Below are 16432 nucleotides of genomic sequence, written 5' to 3'. Positions count from 1 at the left end.
ACTGCAATAAAAAAAGGCCAACGCTACGCTGGGGATTATTAGGAAGGGAACTGAAAACAAATCAGCCAGTATCATAATGCCCCTGTATAAATCGATGGTACGTCCTCATTTGGAGTACTGTGTACAGTTCTGGTCACCACACCTCAAAAAGGATATTATAGCATTGGAAAAAGTGCAGAAAAGGGCAACTAGAATGATAAAAGGGTTGGAACACTTTCCCTATGAAGAAAGGTTAAAGTGCTTGGGGCTCTTTACCTTGGAGAAAATACAGCTGAGGGGTGACATTATCAAGGTTTATAAGATTATGCATGGGATAGAGCAGGTAGAGAAAGAAGTACTTTTCTCCCTTTCTCACAATACAAGAACCCGTGGGCACTCCATGAAATTGCTGAGCAGTCGGGTTAGAACAGATAAAAGGAAGTACTTCTTCACCCAAAGAGGGATTAACACATGGAATTCACTGCCACAGGAGGTGGCGGCGGCTACAAGCATGGAGAGCTTCAAGAGGGAACTGGATAAACATATGGAGCAGAGGTCCATCAGTGGCTATTAGCCACAAGGTATAGATAGGAACTCACAGGCTGGGGCAAATGATGCACTGTATTCTTGGTGCTTGGGGGAGACAACAGTGGGAGGGCTTCTAGTGTCCTGGCCCCACTGCTGGACCTCCTGATGGCACCTGGTATTTTTGGCCACTGTGTGACAGAGTGTTGGACTAGATGGGCCATTGGTCTGATCCAGCATTGGCTTCTCTTATGTTCTTATGTTCTCATGCTAATGAGCTCCTGCACCTCTTTTTCTATGAAATGACCCCTGGACCAAGGTATATTTTTTTTAAAAAAATCAAACAATTGGAAATCCAATAGAATCAGCACCTCAAATTAAAGGCATAAAGCATGGACTTTTAAAATAATAAATAGCCATCCATAGCTTTTAGAAAACTAAAAGAGACTTTCATGGATTCTTTTATTGTAGGGAATCATACTGTAACTCAAGACTAATGCAGAAACAGCCCTGTTTGTCAGACTCTTGGACAAAGTTATTCTCAACAACACTCACTGAAAGTGATTTCTTTATTGAATGATAAAGATGTTCCAAGCTACAAATGTTGTTGGGTCATGTTATGTATTGAGCCTAAGTCAGCCCTCTAGGTGCACCTGGAACTGGTGGAGCTTGTTACTCTATAACAATAGCTTACTAGGATCCTGGAGTAGACCAATAGATAAGTAGTGTAATGTAAATAGCCTATCCTTCTGTGTGTGGGGGTGGGGTGTGGGGGTGTTTGCATGCTTTATAAGCAGGGCTCAAACCTTGCTGCTGGTCCTTGTTGTGTTCCTGAAATCACTAAATAAACTAGAGCTGATCACTGCTATGCGTCCAGAACCCAGTATTTAACAAGTCAGAACTAAGGTTCTGGTGCAACCCCCCCCCCCAATTATACCTGGTTCAAATGTAGTCCCCTCCAATCACTCTGCCCATTAATTCCCACCTAACTAGCATGCTTCTAACTTCCCACCATTATCCATTCATTATCTCAGCTAAGGCGGTATGCACAGAGACAGACTAAGGCCATCCGGCCGAAATCCCTGGGAAAAGGAGGTATCTTCAGAAAGTTACGCGAGATGTATTGCTATTCGCACGCTCACACATTCATGCTCCCCCCCCTCTGGAATTCCCCCCCAAAAAACATGACAAATGAGACAGTGAGTTTGACACTGTTTCCCCCTCGGATGATCTAATTTCTTTCACTGTGGGGACCATTTAACACATCTTTCCAGACAATAATAATATAAGACAGGGTCAGCTGCCTTGAGCCACTGTGAGTGGTGAGAAAGACAAAATATAAATGTTTTAATAAATTAATAAAGAAATACTGGAAGAAATGCACTCCAAGCTATGGAAATGTCATATTCTAAAGGGCCTTAAAGATCAACACCCTGAATTAGTATCAGAAACTCACATGTACCCAGGGCTGTGGCCAGTAGTAGTATTTTGCACCCACTAAAAAAACTTCTAAATTATCTCAAGTGTAGTACATTATGGTGGTCAGTCCTATAAGAGGCCAATGCATGGACAAGCTAGTAAATAATACAGGAGAGTAAATAATGCAAACAAAATGAAGTGAGAAATTAGGAATTGTTCTATTGCTGACTTTCCCAAAGCCCATCAGCCAGTAAAGGTGGGTAAATCCAAGTTGTCCATGCAGACTGATATGACTCTCAAACTGGCCAGAAATTCAGAATTCAGTGCCAGATGGTTTGAGTGGTTTGACCTTGTGTCTCAAGATAGAGTTCACCATGATATCTGGGCAAATTAGATTTTTTCCTTTTAGCTTAATCTGAACGCTGAGAAAGTTATACACAGATGGTCCTAGATTAACATTTCTGTGTATACGCAGTAGCAGAGTCCTTCAGATAGAATGTTCTTAAATACTTTCTAGTGTCAATGGACAGGGCCTGATGTGAGTGGCTTGCCTCTGGACCACAAACAACTGGGCAATTATATTTTCGGATCCAAAGACACAAGGAGTGAGACAGAGGAAAACAGAAAGAATGGTGTCTATAAATGGCATTGACAAATAAACGCATTAAAGGCCATGCCTTGGTCCAGGAGTGATTTTTTTAATTGGTTTATTTTTCTGGCAATATGGAGCGGAAGGAAATGGCTAAGTGCTTCTGTGGGAGGTGGTCAGGGCAGGATCTTTCTGCTGAGGAAGCCACGCCTGCAGCAAAACACCAAACAAACCTGAGCTGTATTGTTTTTGTGGTCTGACATTTAGGCCTATGTCTCACACAAAAGTGAAGCAGCGGGGCAGAGAAGGGGTAGGTGGCAACATTTGAGAGTAACTTGATTATCTGGCCCAAGTTAACCATCGCCCCAGCCAGGCCCAGACCGTCATTAAAGTGTGGAATTCTCTGCCAAAAAGTTTTAAGTAAATTTTTTTTTTACAAAAAATTATTTTAATAACAAGAAAATACAAACAATAGATTGATTTTTACAGCTTCACATTTTGAAAATGACTTATACCAGATACAAAATATCATAATCTGTGCTTGGTAGTAATAACAGTTTCTATGAGATAAGTTATGTTAATGAATAGCATGGTATAAGTAAATGCATTTTTGATATGAGATTCATTATGATGGTTACCAATTATATAAATAAACACTCAAATAAACTTTCAAATAGTCAAAGACTCAAAAGCATTTGGGATTGCTTTCCTTACTTTGTTTGGATCATCTTATGTTAATGTATGAGTTGTTTTTTCTAAAGTAAAACCTCAGCATTCAGGTTAAATTGCAATGTTGGCACTTTGCAATAAATAAGTGGGTTTTGGGTCGCAGTTTGGGCACTCGGTCTCTAAGAGGTTCACCATCACTGATCTATACCATGCTGGCTCTTGATTAGTGTTAAGCATTCTGGGTTGTCTTCTGGTGGGATCAAAAATGATCCCTTACAGTTCAGGATGTACTTTTTTAATGTTCTCAGGTATACAGGCTGGATTATGTGTCAGAACAGGATGATTCATTGTGTTGTGGTAGGTCCCTGCCCGCGTGCTTGATGTTTTCTGTTGACTGTAATGACTAACAACACTTTCCATTTTAAAGTAAAGAGGCTCAAGAAATGATAACAGGACTTGATGTGGCTTGGTTAGACACAAGATTACTCAGAAAAGAAAGGAAGGAAGCCAACATTCCTTTGCTCAAGCTCAATAAGCCATAATTTATTTTTTCTTCTGGAGTCTATAGGTAACATAAACTTCTCTCCACCAAAACTAACATCTACCCAGTTCCAGTTATCATACTGGTGTTAAGTTACTAATGAGGCACCACTGCTGCAAAAACCAAATTGGCCTTCTCGATTTCTTTTCAGTTGTCCCTGTAGAAGAAACTGGTCTGGCATTTGTAAGGTTACACCCCACGAAACATGCTGACGGAGCACTGAAGCAAAGACATACATCGGTTTCAAGTTTAACTTCGATTAAATCATCTATCAATGGATTTATCTCAAGGCTAGTGGTGAAGGACCTGCCTGAAAAGTGTTAAAACTCTCACACAGTCAATTCATCTGTAAGGAGCCTCTTTTTGGGGGTCACTCGATTGCCAACAGGTAAGCAAGATTTTTCATTATTGTGAGGATATTTCTGTGTCTTGATTCCAAAGAGGTTAATAATGCTTTAGACAGCTTTTAATACTGAAGTGAGCTCCCAGCGATTATTCACACAGCATGATACGTCTGTAGCTCCAGAGTAACACATTAGTTCTCCTTTGCTCAGAAGATGGAGAAGAGAAGCACAAAGTTGTTCCCAAAGGAAAGTAATTAACTGCTGCAGACAAAGGAAAAATGTGCTTCAAGTGTATGAATTAACTTCCCAGTGTTATTTACAGGAATGCAGTCTGTTTCACAGTCGGTAGCGGATGGTCTCCCAGTACTAAAAAGACAAATTGAAGTCCTGAAAATGAGTAAATCACAGTTCTGGATGCAAACATGCTTGATCAGCAGTGCCATCCTAAGCAGAGGTACCCTCATTGGGCTTAGAAAGGTGTGACTGTTTAGGATTGAACTGTCTATTAAACTATTCTGAATTTGTCTGAGTGCTTAGCTACACATTATGCTTTCCCTGGGGTCGTCCTCGGGTTAGGTAGAGAGGTATGTTTCTGTACTTACCATGTATGTGTGGACACAATTTGGATCAGAACCATGGCACAAAAAGAGAGGAGGTTCTGACCTTCCCCTCATGCCATCTCCCCAGCTGAAATGGTCACTGTGGAAATGTCATGTGGAGTAAATGTGCAGCCCCCAGCCAGGCAAATAGAAAACCATCATGGGACCCTCACAAATTTCAAAACAGGTCCATGCATATCACACCATAAAAAGAAAGTAGGGATCATATGCTATAGTTTTATCAGTTGATTGACCCTACACAATGGGCCCCAAACATCTGGTTTGTATTGGGAATAATCAGGTAAAGTCTTCCACAGGAAACAGTAGGATTTGCTTTTTGTTGCGAATGTGGCATTTGTTCAAACATGCAGACTAGCCACATAGAAAAAAAGTCATGGTTAGCAGCATTTGTTTTGGCCATCAAGTTGCACCTAATTTATGGTAGCCCTGTAGGACAGCAGTTCCCAACATGGTGCCTGTGGGTGCCATTGAGCCCCTCAACACCTTTCCTGGTGCCAGCCAATTGTTTTTAGAAAGTGGGTGTGGCTTTTGCCCAGGAAGGCTTCTGATTGGCCATTAGATATTTGATTGGCTATGTAGATTTTTTTAATAAAATGTTGCTTTGGCAGCAGCTACCACCACAGCACAAAGATCTTCACTATATAATGGAAGGTAAACTGCAGCAGACATTTTGTGACTGTCTCTGTCTCCTGTGGCAGTTGTGAGGAATCTGAGATTTAATTTGCACAGCTTCTCGAGACAGTTGGGCAAAGATTTCTTTACACAACAGGACATTCTGTGCCGTTTCAAGTTTGGTTTGCCAATGTGGAGCTCCTGGCTTTGACTTTGGAAGAGGTCTTTTAAACAAGTTTACAGTTCCAAGATCCCCTATATCTGGAGACTGTTTTTGAATAGATACCTTGATGTAGGCCGATCCCTCTAAATCACTGGGGATCTGGACATCTAAAGGACAGTAATCCTCAGGAATTTTTTTGTCCAGATCAATGTCTGTGTTTTTTATGACTTCAAACGTGCCATGATGTGGAAAGAGAGACCCTGCACTTTTGTAGCTCAAGTCTCCGAGGATTTTATCGCCCACCTTCCTCAGCTTCCAGTGCTGTCTCAGCCTTAGCAGTTCCGAGTTGAAGTCTCTCTGCCGCTTATTTTCCTGGCTCTCAGCGACTGATTTGGACAGCCTCTCGGCACCTTTCAGGAGGATCTGGGCGGCTCCAGCTAATGATTTCTTCTTGGAAATCAACTGCAGAACTTGAGGATTCTGCTTCTGGGGTATTGACTCCTGCACAACTGGATCCAGAGTCATAAACTTTTTATCTTTGATAATGCTGAGGACGTCATAGAGCACGCACATCTCAGTCAAGGCGCTTCTCAAGTTATTCCTCACTGAATCCCAAGGCCAGAGAGAAGGCTGAAACTTGACCAAACCTTCCTCCTCCTCGTCGTTCTCGCCCCCGGCGCCAGGCCACTCTCGCCCCCCGCCGCCGCCGCCCGGGCTGGGCTCGTCCTCTTCGGAGCCGGAGCTGCCCTGGCTGAAGTCGATGCGCTGCGCCAGCCGGGCCAGGTTCTGCGACATGGACAGGGGCTGCAGGTAGGTCTCGCTCCCGTCCAGCCCCACCTCCTGCACATGTTTCTCGCTGGCCGACTCGATGCTGATCCGGACCGACGGCACCCCCGACATCTTTGCCGCCTCAGGGGGACGCGCTCCCCCACCGCCGCCGTCCCGGTCCTCCTCCTCCACGAAAACGTGGGGCTAACCGGCAGGCCCTCGATGAGCATGCGTGTCAGGAGTACGGTGTCCCTAAAGGGGAGAGGCCCATCTGCCTCTCTCCTGTGGCAGTTGATTTGTGGCAGCCATTTTCTGGCTGTGCCCACCATGCTGTGTCAGAATTCCAAAGGTGCCTGTGGGCTCAGGAAGGTTGGGGGGCCCTGCCATAAAGTCTTCAAGGCAAGAGACATTCAGAGGTGGCCATTGCCTGCCTCTGCATCGCAGCCTTGGACTTCCTTGGTGACCCAACCTCAGATCAGATATCAAATAAGGGTATACTGTTTGGCTCAACAATACAAAGGAAAATAATAGAGACAAGAAAATTCTTAATACAGTTTTACAATACAAAATAGCCTTTACAGTATTGCATGAAAATGAAATGTCTGTGCAGTGTATTGAAAACATATTGCAAAGCTTAGCTGCTTCCCCTGCAAAAGCAACCTACTTCCTGATGACATTTTCACCAACATCTTCCAGCACCACAGGAATCAGTTGCACAGATGGCAACCAAACCAATGGAACTTCCTTAGCCAAGCTGCACTAATCCCACCGATTTCATTGGAACAAATAATGTTAATTTCCTGCGTTCACAAGGCAGGAGTTCTGTTCTTATACAAAGAATAATAGGAGGAGGAGGAGGAGATTGGATTTATACCCCACCTTTCACTCAGAGTCTCAGAATGGCTTACAATCTCCTTCCCTTCCCCCTCTCAACAACAAACACCCTGTGAGGTCGGTGGGGTTGAGAGAGCTCTTTCGAGGACTGCTTTTGAGAGAACAACTCTGAGAGAACTTGTGACTTGACCAAAGGTCACACCAGCAGCTGCATGTGGAGGAGTGGGAAATCAAACCTGGTTCTCCCAGATTAGAGCCTGCACTTAACCACCACACCAAACTGGCTCTGCTATCTATGCACAGATCCCTAAAATTAGTAAATATTTCTGGGCTCATTGGCAGAGCATCTGCTTGGCATGCAGAAGGTCACAGGTTTAATCCCTAGCATCTCCAGTTAAAAGGATCCGGCAATAATTGAGAGCTGCTGCCCATCTGACCAGAAAGTGCTAACTCTGATGGGCCGATGGTCTGATTCAGTATAAGGCAGCTTCATGTGTTCATGACTTCATCTAATACACGTTAGCAGCTACAGTGAAAACTCTTTAGATCTTACCACCCCACTAGATCACTTTGATCTTCAGTATCTGGTTTTTCAGTAGTAACCAAGGGACCATAGCTCAGTGGAGTGGTGACTCAGTAATAGAGCATCTACTTGAAATGCAGGAGGTCTCAGATTCAACCCCTGGCATCTCCAGTTTAAAGAATTGGGTAGTAGGTAATATGAAAGACTTCTTTCTGAAACACTGGAGAGCAGCTGCCAGTCTGAGTGGACAATACTGACCTTGATGGACCAATGGTCTGATTCAGTATTATTGGGATAATTGGTTAATATAGCAGAGTTTGCCCAGCCATAGAAGCATGATATTGCATGCAGTAAACAAAACTCCCAAGAAGTATATTACAAAAATAAAACCTACATTTATTCAGGTAGATTCAATTCACATTCAGATTACAGTCAAAATTTGAAACAAAGGCACCTAATCTAAAGAATACTATCAACATGATAGCATTCTTTAGTCCATGGGGGTCACAAAAGAGTCGGACTTGACTGTGCGACTGAAAAACAATAGATCAACATGATTACCAAGTGTGTTTAGTTTTTCTGCCAGTGTGGCTATTAATATCTTACAGTCCACATTTGACAGTGACATTGGTCTAAAGACTCCATACTTGTTGGGTCCTTTCCTTGTTTAAGGATCAGAAGACCCCTGCTTCCTTTATTGTTCTCATAGTCAAACAGTACTTAAGTGACTCTGCCAATTAAGACACTGGAAATGGTATAAAGAACTGATAATGTTCATCATTAGTGATGTCTTACCCCAGGATTTTTACAGATGTAATCTAAGAACTGAGTCTTTCATAGAAATAAAATTTGACATAGAAAGCAAGGGGGTGTTAAATGGATTAATAAGGGAGTCAGAAGAGAAACATGGTAGACCATCTAGAAAGCAACATTCTTCTATCACAGACCACATATAGAGAGTTGGATATATGATAGAGCAAGTACAAATTTGAAACAAAGGCGCTTTAGAAAAGGTGCAAAGGTTTGCAGGCTTTTGGCAAATCAGGTAGCAAAGGAAGAGAAACAAAGTATTATATAAAAAGTTGTAATGAGGGGGAAAGGTGGAAAGGAGTTTTCTAGTTCTGGCAAAAAATGATATAAATTGGGCTTTTGTAAAGGGAAATTTCAAATTGCACCATGGAATATGATTGTAATTTGTGAACTTAGTGTGCACTGCTACAAGCCACTTGTGTATTTTCCTTGTGTTCATGTGTGCACTTGCATTGCTGCTTAGAGTCATAGTCAATGAAATTTAGAAGCTTACAAGTAGTAGGAGAATATTCTCAGAACTGGAAATTTGACTGCCCTAATGCAGAAGGTTTGAATTTTTGAAATACACAAATGTTTTCCAGGAATTGCACTTTTTTTTTCTTGGAGAACTTTTTTCTTGATTTTAATTCTTTCCTGCATCACTGAGGGCCAAGGTACATGACACGCCTGACGTGTCAGATCACAAGTGTGTAACTGGACGAAGAATGGCCAGTCAGTACAGCGTGGCGACGGGCGGTTTCTCGGTAGCTCCAAGATGCCCGATCCTTCTATGCTCTTTTTGGAGCCCTCTTGGTTGCCAGGTAGGCTTCGCTAGACTTCCCGGAGAGAGATCTAGTTGCAGGGAGCTTTGTTGCAGCCCCTCCCATATTTGGCAAATGGGGGGATGTCTGCTACTGCCCTGAAGCGGGAGCGTTCAACAGATAGAACATGGGTGCCATGTTCTAGCAAGCTGTGACCATCCGTCTTTTTAACCACCACGGGACTTATAATTTAAGTAGAACAAATAGATTTAAGTAGAACAAGAGAAAGTCGAATGGTTTTGGATTTAATACCCCAAGCAGACATTTCCAACTTTAAGAAAGCAGCCTTGAAGCGATTGGGAACAGATTTCGTTCTAAAATGGCGGGGGTAAGAAAAAATTCTCATCTTGTTTGAACTGCTATCGTTTGCTATGAATGGAAATTGGTGAGTAGCCAAAATGCAACAAACTAAAATGTATTGTGAGAATGAAAGTTTAGAGATTGTGGCAAAATGGAATTGGGAGTAGAGGAAGAAGAGCTAGACCCTCACCTGGGAACAATTGCAAAAAATTTTGGTGAGAGAAATTAGGCAAGCAGTTAAAATTGCCTTTAACAATCTTGTGGAAAACTACCAAAGTGCAAGTCAAGATAAGAGTATAAATGAAGATTAAACTCAACACGCTCTGGGGAACAAGACTGTTCTTGGGAGAGGACGAGGGAATTACTTAATAGCCAAATTTAGTGGAAACAGAGAATCAAGAAATAAATATTGACAAGAGACGTTGCTTAAAAGAACAAATTGTGTACTGGAAAAGGAAGCAACAAAAAGGTTACATGTGAAAGAGAATAAGAGGGGGGAAAGGAAAGGAGGAGGAAAGGTTTTGGTAAAGAAACTTAAGGTAAAAAAAATGATGACTGACTTTGTGAAAGACGGAAGAACTGATTTGGAACTGGAACCTCATGAATACAAAGATTCAAGACATTTGAATGAAATTGAAAGGAAAAAGGAGGCTTTAGAAAGAGGGGGGGAAAGGAAGACAAAAAACTATGTTTGGTTCAGTATGCTGTTATTTCTTTGGGTATAACGGTTTAAATAAAAAAAATGAACCTTGTTGTTACTGTGAAGAAAAGATAGGAAACTTGTACTTGTGCAACCAATTGGTAGTTTATTTCTATTTTTGTGGCTTAGTTTGTTTCTGTTTCATTAATCTATTCTATATCTATATATCTATCCTCTCTCTATATATATGATGAGTATGGATGGATTTGAGTATATGAATGGGTCTTTGTTGTATTTTATATTTTCAATGGGCATTTGTTAGTATAGATGATGGGAAGGGCATAAGGTAATGCTTAGGTTAATTAAGGTTGAAATATTAGTATTTTTTTAGCTAGATATTTCTTTAGACTGTTTTCTTTCTTTATTGTTGCTGATGGAAAAAATGTTAGATTAGGGGCAGAGGTAGGTTTCTTCCTAATTAAAAGACTAACCTTTAAGACTAAGACTAACTGAGTGGTGGGTGTGGCCTTATGACACACTTCCGGTGATGTCAGGGGGTGTGGCCTTATGACACACTTCCGGTGATGTCAGGGTGTGTGGCATATGCTAATGAGTTATGCTAATGAGTCCCCCTAGCTCTTTTTCTACGAAACGACCCCTGAGTTAAAGTACCATCTATTAAAAAACATGGGGACAAAAAATGGAAGTTAGAATATGACATATAGAAGATGTAGACATAAAGTCTTGTTTGTTGCTTTTGATTGTTAGAAATAGAATGAATTTAAATTGTTATCTTTGTAGCAGTTTAAATAGGGAATAAGAAATTACTTACACAAGTAGAATGGCATCATTAAAGTGAAACCTGTTTAGTAGTAACAGTTTTGATACTATAAGAATTGTAAGTTAAATCTACTATAAACTTTGTTGTTAAAGTAATTTATAGGATCTTCTAATACATGATATAAGATATATGACTGGAAAAGGATAATATGATATGGCACTAAATGTATAAGTAATCCTAATTTTGATTGGAGAATTTATAATTAAACTATTAATCCAGATTTGAATGTTACGATGTGCTTAAATATTTACAGGTTCCCTTTTGTGTATGTTTGTCTAAAAACAATAAATAGATCATAATAAAAACAAGTGTGTAACTGGACTAGCAGTCAGATGTATAAGGGCTTGATTACTCGGCACTGCAAGGGGGGGAGAGAGAGCTTCCAGCTTTTCTCCCACCCCCTTTTCCTCAGCAGAAAGGGATACAGGGTGGCTTTTTATACCTTTTGTCTTGCTCCAGGGTACATGAAGAGATAGAAAAGGGTTGAACAGCCCCCTAACACTTTCTGATAGCAAAAGTGGAATGGGAGGGAAACTGAAAACCCCGTCTCCCCACTTGCAGCACTTCCTTGCAGCAGCACTGAGTGTACGAGTGAGTTCCCCTGACATTAATTTGACTGCAAGTCCAGTTGCACATCCATGACCTGGCATGTGTCAGGTGTAGCATGTAGCTTGGCTCTTCTTCAGAATTAACATGTTTATTCTCAAGAAAAGAAATTATAGTTATACCAGACTCAGCCACCGGGTGTCACTCTTGCAAGCCATTTTCCAGTTGTATTTAAAAAAAACAAACATGCCAAAGGTAACACAGTAGGCAGTAAATAGCCTGGAGATTAATTCATCTATCACATTGAATTTACTTAGCAAATCATGGCAAAAAACTTTACAATAAGAGCAGATAATTAATTTTTGTCTTTGAATACTGCCCCACCCATCCCAAGGAAGACTGAACATTATCCCCAAAAATAAATAGGCAAAACAATAAAGAGAAATTTAAAATAAAATAAACCAAATAAAACTTGATTGCATAACCAGCTTGCATGCTGAAAGCCTGGATTAGTTAACCATTAACACAGTGGAATCACCTGTTGCTTATACAATCAAGAGTAAGAAAAAAATACATTCCATGATACTTTTGGATGAAGTAAAGCTTCTAATCAATAAGAGGGCAAAAGAGTGTTACATGCTTTACCTCCTTACTTTTCAAGTATATAGAAACATTGGGAACTGTCCAGAGAATCCTTTTTCCTTCTGTAAAAGAAGCTCTGTTCATAAGTCACAGAGAATGCATGTACAATTCATATACAGTGCACACTTTATTGTTCTTTGTATATGTTGTTGTTAGCCATTCAGTCATGTTCGACTCTCAGCAATTCTATGGGCTGGCTCTCTCCATGTTTTCTGATCTTGTACTGTTTCTTTGAGTTGTTCCATGCTCAGGGTGGTGTCAACTTTTATGGTGTCTAGCCACCATGTTCTTTGCCGGCCCGGTTTCCTTTTGCTGCTAACCAATCCAAGTATAATTGCTTTTTCTAGTGAGTTCTTCTGCATGATGCATTTAGTAATTCTCACATTATATTCAACACATGTGCAGCCGAACATGTGATACAAACCCCACATCTATCCAAGTACTGGTGCTTAGTTTCATTTGTAAAGGGAATATGTGTTCACTCTTTCTTACAAAGAGATGTACATGTGAATAGAGCTAGGGAAAGGGGAGATTGGGAAAGAATTGGCTTCTTCCATGTCCTGCACTGATTTTGGAAGCAGGATGTGCAATGGTTTGGCGAAGAGGAAGAAGAGGAGGAGGAGATTGGATTTATACCCCGCCCTTCACTTGGAGTCTCAGAATGGCTTACAATCTCCTTTCCCTTCCCCTCCCCACAACAGACACCCTGTGAGGTAGGTGGGGCTGAGAGAGCTCTTTCGAGAACTGTCTTTGAGAAAACAGCTCTGGCAGAACTATGGCTTGCCCAAGGTCATCCAGCAGCTGCAAGTGGAGAAGTGGGGAATCAAACCCGGTTCTCCCAGATTAGAGTCTGCACCCCCATGTTTAATAGAACGTAGAATTGTGTACCAAGGTTGCCAACAGATCTGAAGAAAATGCACTGTCCCTTTTACAGAAGCTTAATTTGAGGAAATGAGAAAATGAAGCCTTTTCATGGCATGGAAGTAAATAGCATTGCCTGGTAAATAACATTTTTCTCCAGACAGCTGGCAAGCCTTTCAGTGTCATCCACTTCCCATTGTAAATGTGTTTACTCACGACTGTGTCCTACTGTGTTCAATGGACCTTACTTTATTTATTTATTTATTTTATTCCGTTTTTATCTCCCCCCCCCCTCTGCAAACAGGCTCAGGGCGGCTGCACAGGAATACAGGTAAGGTGCACAGGACTGCTGCCTTAAAGAGATGGAGAGATGAAACCCGAAACACTCTAGTTAGGGATGCCAGCCTCCAGGTGGGACGGAGATCCCCCAGAATGACAGCTCATTTCCAGACTACAGAGACCAGTTCTCCCTGGAGAAAATGGATGCTTTGGAGGGTGGGCTCCATAGCATTGTACCCCTCTGAGGCCCCTGTTCTCCCCAGGCTCCACCCCAAAATCTCCAGGAGTTTCCCAAACTGGAGCTTGCCCCCCCCCACACCAGTGGCCAGGGAAGACCTGGCAACCCTAACTCCAGTGCATGTTTGTGAGCACTAACCACATGGTATGCAAAATAGGAACAAATACTAGAAAATAGGACCATTCCAGGTATATATAGACAGAAGGGACAAAATATTTCCTGTTTAAAGAAAGAGGTGTGTTTTTAGGGCCTGATCCCTCATTTACACTCATCTGTGATTTAGGCCTTTATCATTTTGACTGCAGGATAAGATAGTCTGTGGAGCCAGGTTGTTGCCTTTCTGTAGTTATTGGCTGGGGCAAATAGCTGCAATTGTAAGGAGGTTGTTTCCTTTGCCCCTGTGATCCAGGAGCCCAGTGGATGATGAGGGAGCTTTCAAACACAGATGAAAAAAGAAACAAACCGCACTGAAAATAATACATGTATTGTTCATATTTATTCAACATATATCCCATCTTGCTTAAAAGTTATCAAGCGACTCATCTGGTATCAGTGCCAGGGACCAGCAGCTGCAGTTTATATTCTGTTTACTAAAATAGCAGCATAGTGTTTTAATGTATTTTTTTCAAAATCTTTTTTTATTTCCTTCAAAAAAATCTTAAAAGAAAGATACACATAAAGACCAAAATATAACAACAGTGGTGGCGGATCTACACATAAGTTTGTATAAACGGTTTCCAAAGATCTATAAATAAGTCCATGCTCAATTGCTGTCTATATGCCATGCATTCAAATATTGACAGAGTTCTAAGGTCCTCAATCCATTGATTTACTGGAGGTGGGTTTTTATCTTTCCAGTGTTGTAATACAAGTCTTTTAGGTGTAGTAAGGGCGTGGAGGGTTACTCCAGTTAGTCTTTGGAGCCTAGCTATAATCTCTGTTCCTGAATCATGTGTTTTTTCAATGGCAGCAGCTATTGACTTAAAACAATGAGTGCTGTGCAGAATCACAGTGCAGCAAAACCATTGTAAAGCTCTTGGAAGTCAATAGTGCTGAGGTAAACCATTCTGCTATAAAGCACACAGTTGACAAATGCAGTAAGATGCAACAACCTCCAGCTCTCAAAGGGGATTTTTCCAGAGCTAAGTCATGTAGGCAGCAAGAACGTGAAATGTTCTGTAAGATCCAGAGCTACCTGGGAAGCCCTGATAGCCAGCCACGGTCAAGGAAGCCAATGGGAAGCTGAGAGTGGAAAACACATGAAGCAACTACTTTGGCTGAGCCTTCACTGCCTACAATGACTTCCTGAAAAGTTATTGCGGGCAGACCAGGGAGTCTTCTTGTTGAGCCCTGCAGGGCCTGATGACATTGAATTTGTGAACTGCTGTCTTCTAGAAGAAGCAAGTGGGATAGGACTAGAGGAAGGAGACAAGGACCCCGTGTGGCAGGGGCCAGACATCAGCAGGTTTTTTTCCTCGCCCATAGGCTGGAACAGATGCTAGTGTATCTTTAAAACACCCCATTAAAGCACAAAAATACATTTGCTTGTTCACCCCCAGTTTCTTTCTTTGGCCCATTACCTATGCAGTGTACTTTTCTTAATCATCAGATATAGTCTTTTGTTGCAACAGTAGCCTAGTCTTTCTATTGAAGTTGCACATAGAAAGCCACCCTGAGCACAAGTGTGGGGAGGGCGGGGGTAGAAGTTTAATAAATAAAAAAACAAAAATAAAAAACACACCACATGGCTTGATGATTCTCATGCATTCATCACTGATCTATTGAGTCCGCTCCATGCTTAAGCCCTTGACCACATATACCAAGGAGATGGTCCAAATGTCGTCAATTACAAGTTATTGAAATGGAACGAGGCATGGTTTTTACAAGATGGCTTGAGGGGAGGGATAGCACAGCGCATTTGATGGGAAGAACATGAGAGATCCTTATTTAAAAGCTCCCACAGGTTTTATTCCTTAAAAAAGCAAGCAACTGGAGTGCTCAAAATAGAAGAAAAGTGAAGAACAGAGCAGACAAAAATGAAGACTGCATTTTAGCCAATTTAATATAAAAAACTAAAGTTAAATTTGGGTCCAATTAATCACGAAGCCTGCATGCTGTTAGGAAAGGAGCACAGTCAGGAAATGGCAACATTCAGGTACAGGATCAACCAATCCATACATGGGAGAATTATTGTTATATTCCCTCCAGCAGCAGCATTATTTTATTATTTATAATAATCCCTAAAATGTATTTTAAAAGAACTGGGCCAAACAGCTCACAGTCTAAACATGTATTTCCCCAAACTGCTAAGGTGGTATGAGAATGAATTCCCTACGGTCACTCACAGAGGAGGCTGGCTGCCATACTTCTGTCTGATTTACTGTTCTGTCCTTGCATTCTTACTGTAAACCTGCAATGGGTCTAGGTAATGTTGCCATAGCACCTTCTGACATTTAAAAAAACATGAACAGGACATGCTTGTAACATCCTGATTTTCATATCAAAAATTATTGCTCAAGTTCTCTGCTCTGTACAACATTCATTTACTTTGTAACACTTTGTATTACTTTGTAATTCGTTTACTTTGCAATGACTGCTTTGGAGTGCCTCTGCTGTGTACAACATTCATTTACTTTGTAATACCCAAGCTCTCTGCTGTGTATAACATTCATTTACTTTGTATTTTAACTTAAGGGGGGGGGACACTTAATTACTCTCCATATATTGTCAAACTTAAAATAACTCTTACCAGCTATAGAATGTGCAATCAGGGTCTACATGTGAGAGGTGGAATACATATTATAAAGGTCCAAGTATCCAGGGGGATCTCTCAAACTACAAGCTCAACAGTATCAATATCATGATATTAAAAGAATAGAATAAGTAGCA

General features: G+C 41.3%; 1 protein-coding gene across 4 annotated transcripts in view; it reads left to right on the top strand.

The window, feature by feature from the left end:
• FGF1 (fibroblast growth factor 1 (acidic)) overlaps positions 1 to 16432 on the top strand; it is a 66473-nt gene that overhangs the window by 30723 nt on the left and 19318 nt on the right. For 2 of the 4 annotated variants that reach the window (XM_015414321.1, XM_015414318.1), the window contains exons 2-3: positions 3874 to 4110; positions 13331 to 13357. The gene's annotated coding sequence lies outside the window, so the exon portion shown is untranslated. The remainder of the gene's footprint in view (positions 1 to 3873; positions 4111 to 13330; positions 13358 to 16432) is intronic. The other 2 variants (XM_015414320.1, XM_015414319.1) reach the window with 2 other exon arrangements.

This window comes from Gekko japonicus, unplaced genomic scaffold (assembly GCF_001447785.1).
Source record: "Gekko japonicus isolate JY-2015 unplaced genomic scaffold, Gekko_japonicus_V1.1 scaffold96, whole genome shotgun sequence".
Lineage (NCBI taxonomy): Eukaryota > Metazoa > Chordata > Lepidosauria > Squamata > Gekkonidae > Gekko > Gekko japonicus.
This window is presented reverse-complemented; position numbering and strand designations above follow the sequence as displayed.